The sequence below is a fragment of the Notamacropus eugenii genome, chromosome 4, assembly GCF_028372415.1.
Source record: "Notamacropus eugenii isolate mMacEug1 chromosome 4, mMacEug1.pri_v2, whole genome shotgun sequence".
Lineage (NCBI taxonomy): Eukaryota > Metazoa > Chordata > Mammalia > Diprotodontia > Macropodidae > Notamacropus > Notamacropus eugenii.
Window position 1 is genome coordinate 70,443,956 of NC_092875.1, and position 7,897 is coordinate 70,451,852.

At 40.2% G+C, this 7,897-nt stretch overlaps 1 pseudogene; it reads left to right on the forward strand.

Moving 5' to 3' along the window:
- Window positions 1-6,923: 6,923 nt before the first annotated feature.
- On the forward strand, window positions 6,924-7,505 carry LOC140498164 (proteasome subunit beta type-2 pseudogene; annotated as a pseudogene).
- Window positions 7,506-7,897: the final 392 nt, after the last annotated feature.

The window sequence follows — 7,897 nt, forward strand, 5'->3', positions numbered from 1 at the left end:
CCCATCACGTATCTCCCAGGGAGAGGCGGAAATACCCGAGCTAGCCGAGCTAGCTCAGTCTGACCTTCTCGAACCCCGCTGTTCATGGAGGGCCTCGTAAGACTCTAAGATTTAGAAGTCCCACTTTTACCCGCCCGAGACCGTCCACACGGAATTGAGCTTCCAGTCCCAACAGACACTGATTGTCCTCTTTGTTTTTTCCCAGATGGAGTTCTCCACCTGTTAACAGTACAGAATCACATTCTCTTCCGAGTAGCTTTTGCCATTTCTCTCAGATATTGATATAACACAGACAACTATACCCAAATTCAAACTCGAAACAAAATTACAGTCCCAAGAACCTTTAACCTCAAATAGCAAATTTCACTAATATCAGCTTAGAGACAGATATAGCTATATTCTCTGTCATGGAGTTGCAAAAAGCAATAAACATTTACCAGGACTCACATACATAATGGTTTCCATTTCACATCTTTTCTTCTCAAATTTTAACTTGTCCTGGTATAAAAACCAATCATTAAGTACATAAACTTGCAACTTCTCAGAAAGCCAAGCTCACTGTTCAAGAACTCCATAATCCAAACAAGTTTTTTTCCTGGGGCTGGTGATTTTGCCCATACAGATGGTTTCCTGGAACCTTGGTAACTTTGCAAAAATAAGGGAAATCAACATGGATTACTGGGACAGGCTGATCCTGATGCCCCTTCCTGTTGACCCCTATACATACAGGAGGACTACTCCGAATGCACAGAACCAATCTGGGTAAGGTTTCCACCCAATCCCCTCCTTTCCACACACAGTAATCAATTAACAATTTTAGGTTTTAGTATTAAAGCAGTAACTCCAAATTATTTAGTTAACAGTTTTAAAACTTTAATAACGACAGTTTTCAACTGAAACTTCCTCTTTAACTACAGGTAAAGGTGGAAATACCTGGTTTTCTGAATGACAGTTATAAAACATTATAAGATAGGGATTGCAGGGCTGATAAAGTGCCATAACTGGTTTTACACAGTTTTTCCACCATCCTTTAGTATCTTTCAGTTCGTACCTTAATAACATTCAAGTTATGAAATTTGCTTGACATAACTGACACAAAAGTTTACCACTTTGAAACAATACTATGTCTTTAAAAGTTGAAACAAACACATTACCAATTAGGTGACTCGAATTCTGTTAAATGTATTTCCAAATTACCTTACACGCATAAGAAAATCAATAAATAAGGCAATAAACTGGAACTTATCTTAAACATCAAATTAGAATAGACATGTCTCACCTAAAATATGACCACAATGAATTCAATTTCCATTTGGTCATGTTCCAGTAAGCTAAAATTTTGTCTTTTACGTGAGACAATGAGGGTTAAGTGCTAGTCGACTTTCTTCTTTTTACTCTGAGAGAAAAAAATGTTGCCCCTTCTTTCTTGCCTTTTCTTCTATCTACTTATCCGTCTGGTAGACTTTGATTACAGCCCCTATACGACTGCACATATCTGAAGAGGGCAGGTAGGTGGTGCAGTAGATAGAGCATTATCCCTGAAGTAATCAAATTCTGCCTCAGACACTTATTAGTTGTGTGATGCTGGGCAAGTCATTTAACCCCCATGGCCTCCAAAAAAGTTAACAAAAAAACCTGCAGGAGAGAGAGGGGAATAGAAGGAGAAAACTGTATTCCAAGAAAAATTCACCTGCAGCCTTTGGAGGCTACTGATGTTGACTGGCTATATTTTAAACCTTACATGTCAGATTCCACACAGGTACTCACATAACACAGAGATGCAAACATAGAACGAATAAAGACAGAAGGATACAGATGACAGGTAGAATTCAAGTTCAAAGACGCTTGGGAGAAATCCCCTTTTCAAGAGGAACTGACCCCAATCTGTCCATTCCCCTGGCTTTGTCCTCTTTATAAGTTTTTCCTGATTTTTCACACAGTCCCATACCCTTTTCCCATTGTCTTACCAGGGAGGGATAGGGTAAATCCTCCCTTCCAGAGATACTTATTTATTTCACTAAAATCTTTTTATTCCCAAAGAGCAGCAATGCAGCTGGCAATCCTATATGTTACACCAATTTTGTGTCATTAAGGACATATGCCCAACTTTTTAAACTTTTTTAGGATCAGATTGCACAGTATAATCTCGTGCTCACATTAGATTAGAATCAGTATATTTATTTTGCATGCAAGAATAACATAAAACAGGATTAAAGAAATATAGAATATACATGTAAACAAAAAGCTTAAGAGAAAAATAGAAACATTTACATACATCTCCAAATTGAGGGAATATGTACGTCTGGGTCACGTGACTGGGAAGTCCTGGTTCAGCCTCCAGAGTCTTGACTGGGAAAATGTCCTGGGCAGAGCTCCATGGGCGAACTGCAAAGAGTAGGCGGATCTCTCAAAGTTATATCCACTTTTAAACTAAAAAAGCACTGGACCAGAGCCTTACATGACTTAGAGTACCTAACTTCACTGGATGCGTTGCAGCTCTGAATTGGGTCAAAGCAAAGCATCCATGATTGATATGGCAAAATGCTTGTGTTCAAAACAACACGAGGTAGCAGAGTCGAAATGGCGAAGTAGAATCATGAACCTGCTCATGCTCTTCCCTCAAAGCCCTTAAAATACCTGTAAAAATGACTCTAAACAAATTGTAGAACAGGAAAAAAGCCAAAAAGTAATGAGTGAAACATATTTTCGACCAAAGACAAACTGAAAGGTCAATAGGAAGGGTCCATTGCACTGGGCTTGGAGCAGAGTGCAGCCCACCATAAGCTGTGCCAACATAGACAGAACTGGAGAAGGCTTCAGGCTGCTGAATCACTGGCATCTACCACTGTTTTCAGATTTCACAATCCACAAATGCTAAAGACAGCCTCAAAGGTCAGTGAGAAAGCTTTTTCACCTAGTTGAGAGAGGTAGTTGGTCTCACCCCAGCCCCAGCTTGAGGGCAGCTGCAACCACTGCAGCAGCAGTGCCTGCTTCTGGAGCTCTCAGCCTACAGATGGAGGAGAAATGGAGTGGCTGATCTGGATCTCAGTGCCGAGCTGCAGTCCTGGGGTGAGGAGGAACTCTGGCCTGCAGGAGCTGATGGCAGTTGTGGAGAGGGAATGCCACTCACAGTTCCAGGACAGAAAAGAGTTCTGTAATTGCTCATAGACAGGATTTCAGGCCAGAAGAGGAGTAAACACCTCTCCCTTGACTATGCTACTATGGAGGAACTGAAAAATTACAAGTCTGTAGAGATATCTCAGAGAACAGTTGGACAAAACCTCTGAAATCTAGAGTAGTATAGCCTCCAATTGAGAAAGAATTCAAAAATCAATTAATTGGCTGGGGAAATGTTCAAAAAAGGAGCAAAATAAGACTACAGTAGGTTACTTTATTTGTGAACAGATATTTTCTTCCATCCTTTCTGAAGAAGATGATCAAAGCAATAAGAGGAAGTTTAAAGCATTCAATTGGAGGAAGACAGCAAGGTCAAGGCTACTACATCCCGAGCCTCCAAAAAACAATATGAAATGGTCTCAGGCCATGAAAGAGTTTAAAAAGAATTTTGAAAATCACATAAGAGATGTAGAGGAAAATTGGGAAGAGAAATGAGAGAGATACTAGAAAATCATGAAAAAGGAGTCAACAGCTTAGTAAAAGAGAGCCAAAAAATACTGAAGAAAATAACTTCTTTAAAAATAAATTAATCAGTGGAGCCAAAATGGTGGAGTAGAAAGACACACATACTCTAGCTTTCCCCCCAAAGCCCATAAAATATCTGTAAAGAGTGACTCTCAACAAATTCTAGAGCAGCAGAAGCTACAGAACTATGGAGTGGAGAAGATTCCCAGCCCAGAACGACCTGGAAGGCCAACTGGAAAAGTCTGTCACACCAGATGCAGAGCAGAGCACAGCCCAGTCTTGGTTGCATGGCACTGGGAGGAACAGGACCAGAGCAGGCTGCAGGGACAGAATCCCCAGCAGCAGTGGAGATTCACAGATCCCTCAACCCAAAGACACCAAAGGCAGCTTCAAAGGTCAGCATGAAAGCTTTTTCATCTAGGTGACAAGGGACCAGGGTCCTCCCTTAGCCCCAGCCCCAGGTGGTGGTGGTGGTGGTGGTAGCAGCAACAGTGGGTGCTGGCTATGGTGTCTGCGGTAGGCAGCAGTCAGTCTCCATTGTTGGAGTCCTCAGCTTGAACCCCCTTAGGGAATTGAGCAACTGATGTGAATCTCAGCCACGAGCCTAACCAGGGAGTAAACTCTTCTCCCTTGATTGTGCCACCTTAGAGGAACTGAGAATTTACAAGTCCCCAGAGTGTACTCTACTGTTGACAAAAGACACAAAAGTCAAAGAACTGGTTGAGAAAATGCACAAAAAAGGAGAAAAAAATAAGACTATAGAAGGTTGTTTTCTTGGTGAACAGAGATTTTTCTCCCATCCTTTCAGATGAGGAAAAACAATGCTTACCATCAGAGGAAGACATAAAAGTCAAGGCTTCTGCTTCCCAAACATCCAAAATAAATATGCAATGGGCACAGGCCATGGAAGAGCTCAAAAAGGATTTTGAAAGTAAAGTAAGGGAGGTGGAAGACAAATTGGGAAGAGAAATGAGAGCAAAGCAAGAAAATCATGAAAAGCAAGTCAACAGCTTGCTAAAGGAGACAGAAAAAATGCTGAAGAAAATGACACCTTTAAAAATAGGCTAACTCAACTGGCAAGAGAGATCCCAAAAGCCAATGAAGAGAAGAATGCTTTAAAAAACAGAATTAGTCAAATGGAAAAGGAGATTCAAAAGCTCACTAAACAAAATAGTTCTTTAAAAATTAGAATGGAACAGATGGAAGATAATGACTTTATGAGACATCATGAAATTAAAAAACAAAACTAAAAGTATGAAAAAATGGAAGATAATGTGAAATATCTCATTGGAAAATAGATCCAGGAGAGACAATTTAAAAATTATGGGACTACCTGAAAGCCATGATCAAAAAAAGAGACTGGAAATCATCTTTCATGAAATTATCAAGGAAAACTGCCCTGATATTCTAGAACCAGAGGGCAAAATAAATATTGAAAGAATCCACCTATCACCTCCTGAAAAGGATCCAAAGAAAGAAACTTCCAGGAGAATTGTAGCCAAATTCCAGAGTTCCTAGGTCAAGGAGAAAATATTGCAAGCAGCTAGAAAGAAACAATTCAAGCATTGTGGAAATACAATCAGGATAACATAAGATCTAACAGCTTCTACATTAAGGGATCAAAGGACTTGGAATATGACATTCCAGAAGTCAAATGAACTAGGATTAAAACCAAGAATACACCTACCCAAAACTGAGTATAATACTTCAGGGGGAAAAGGGTCATTCAATGAAATAGAGGACTTTCAAGCATTCTTGATGAAAAGATCAGAGCTGAAAAGAAAATTTGACTTTCAAAAACAAGAATCAAAAGAAGCATGAAAAGGTAAACAGGAAATAGAAATCACAAGGGACTTACTAAAGTTGAATTCTATATATTCCTACGTGGAAAAGTAATATTTGTAATTCTTGAAACTTTTCTCAGTATCTGGGTAGTTGGAGGGATTATACACACACACACACACACACACACACACATATGGAGAGAGAGACAGAGAGCACAGGATGAGTTGAATAGGAAGGGATCATATCTAAAAAAATCAAATTAAGGGGTGAGAGAGGAATATATTGGGAGGACAAAGGGAGAAATGGAATATGGCAAATTATCTCTCATAAAAAGAGGCAAGAAAAAGCTACTTCAGTGGAGGGGGAAAAGGGGGAAGTGAGAGTGGCGAAGTGAAGCTTACTCTCATCACATTTGGCTCAAGGAAAGAATAATATGTACATTCAATTTGGTATGAAAAACCTATCTTACACTACAGGAAAGTAGGGGAGAAGGGGATAAGCAGGGTGGAGGGGGGATGATGGAAAGGAGGGCAAATATGAGGATGGAGTAATTAGAAGTAAACATTTTTGGGGAGGGACAAGGTCAAAAGAGAAAACAAAAGAAATGGGGAGCATGATAGAATGGAGGGAAATATAGTTAGTTTTACATAACATGACTATTATGGAAGTTATTTGTAAAACTACACATATATAGCCTATATTGAATTGCTTGCCTTCCCAATGGGAATGGGAGGGGAGGGAGGAAGAAAGAGAAGTTGAAACTCAAAGTTTTAGGCACAAATGTTGAGAATTGTTTCTGCATACAACTGGGAAATAAGAAATACAGGTAATGGGGTATAGAAATTTATCTTGCCCTACAGGACAAGAAAGAAGATGAGGACAAGGGAAAGGAGGGGTATTAGAAGGGAGGGCAGATTGGTGGAAGGGTTAATCAGAATGCAAGGCGTTTTGGGGTGGTGGAGGAGAGAAATGGTAGAAAATTAGGAACTCAAAATTTTGTGGAAATTAATGTGGAAAACTTTAAATAAATAAAATAAAATAATTTTAAAAAATTAACTCACATGGCAAAAGATGTCCAAAAAGCCAATATGGAGAACACCTTAAAAAGCAGAATTAGTCACATGGAAAAGAATGTCCAAAAGGTCACTGAAGAAAATAGTTCTTTAAATACTGGAAAGGAGCAGATGGAAGCTAATGACTTTATGAGAAATTAAGAAATTATAAAACAAAACCAAAAGAGGGGAAAAATAGAAGACTGTGAAATACCTCACTGGAAAAACAACTGACCTGGAAAGCAGATCCAGAAGAAATAATTTAAAAATCATTGGTCTACCTGAAAACCATGATCAAAAATAGTGCCTAGATGTCTTCTTCCAAGAAATTACATCTCCTCCCCTTCATCCTGGACCATGCTGACTCACTGGTAAGCTGGCAGTGAGAAAGAACCACAAGCAGTCCCGTCCCAAACTTCATCCGGTCCTGTCCCTCTGTCCGCCATGGAGTATCTTATCTGAATCCAGGGGCCCGAATACATCTTGGTGGCCTTGAACCGCGTGGCCACCAGCAACAGAGTCCAGAAGAAGGACGATCATGACAAGATGTTCAAGATGAGTGAAAAGATCTTACTTCTGTGTGTCGGAGAGGCTGGAGACACTGTACAGTTTGCTGAATACATTCAGAAAAATGTACAGCACTACAAGATGCACAATGGATATGAATTGTCTCCCACAGTAGCAGCTAACTTCACAAGTAGAAATCTGGCTGACTGCCTCCAGAGTCGGACCCCATACCATGTCAACCTCCTGCTGTCTGGCTATGATGAGCATGAAGGACCCGCACTTTACTATATGAGCTACCTGGCAGCCCTGGCCAAAGCTCCATTTGCAGCCCACGGTTATGGTGCCTTTTTGACCCTCAGCATCCTAGATCATTACTATAAACCAAGTATCACGTGTGAGTAGGTGGTAGAGCTCCTGAAGAAATGTCTGAAAGAGCTCCAGAATCTACCATCCTTAAGCATCCAGATCATCGACAAAGATGGCATCCATGGCAACCTCCCTTCCAAGAGGAGCTCCTAACCCTTCACTGACCCCCAGACTGATCCCACTGGCCAGCTTGCTTTTCTGTGACTGGCTCCTTTACTATTGTTTTCTATACTTCTGAAATTCCAAGAACTAGATATCAATAAAGCTGGATATTGACAAAAAGAAAAGAAAAGATAAAGAAATTACCGAGGAAAACTGCCCTCATATTCTAGAAGCAGAGGGTAAAATAGAAATGGAAAGAATCACCACAAGAAAGAGAAAGGAGAATTCCTAGGAATATTCTAGCCAAGTTCTAGAGTTCCCAGGCCAAGGAGAAACTATTACAAGCATCCAGGAAGAAATAATTCAAGTATTGTGGAAACACAATCAGGATAACACAGGATTTAGCAGCTTCAACACTAAGGGATCAGAGGGTTTAGAATATA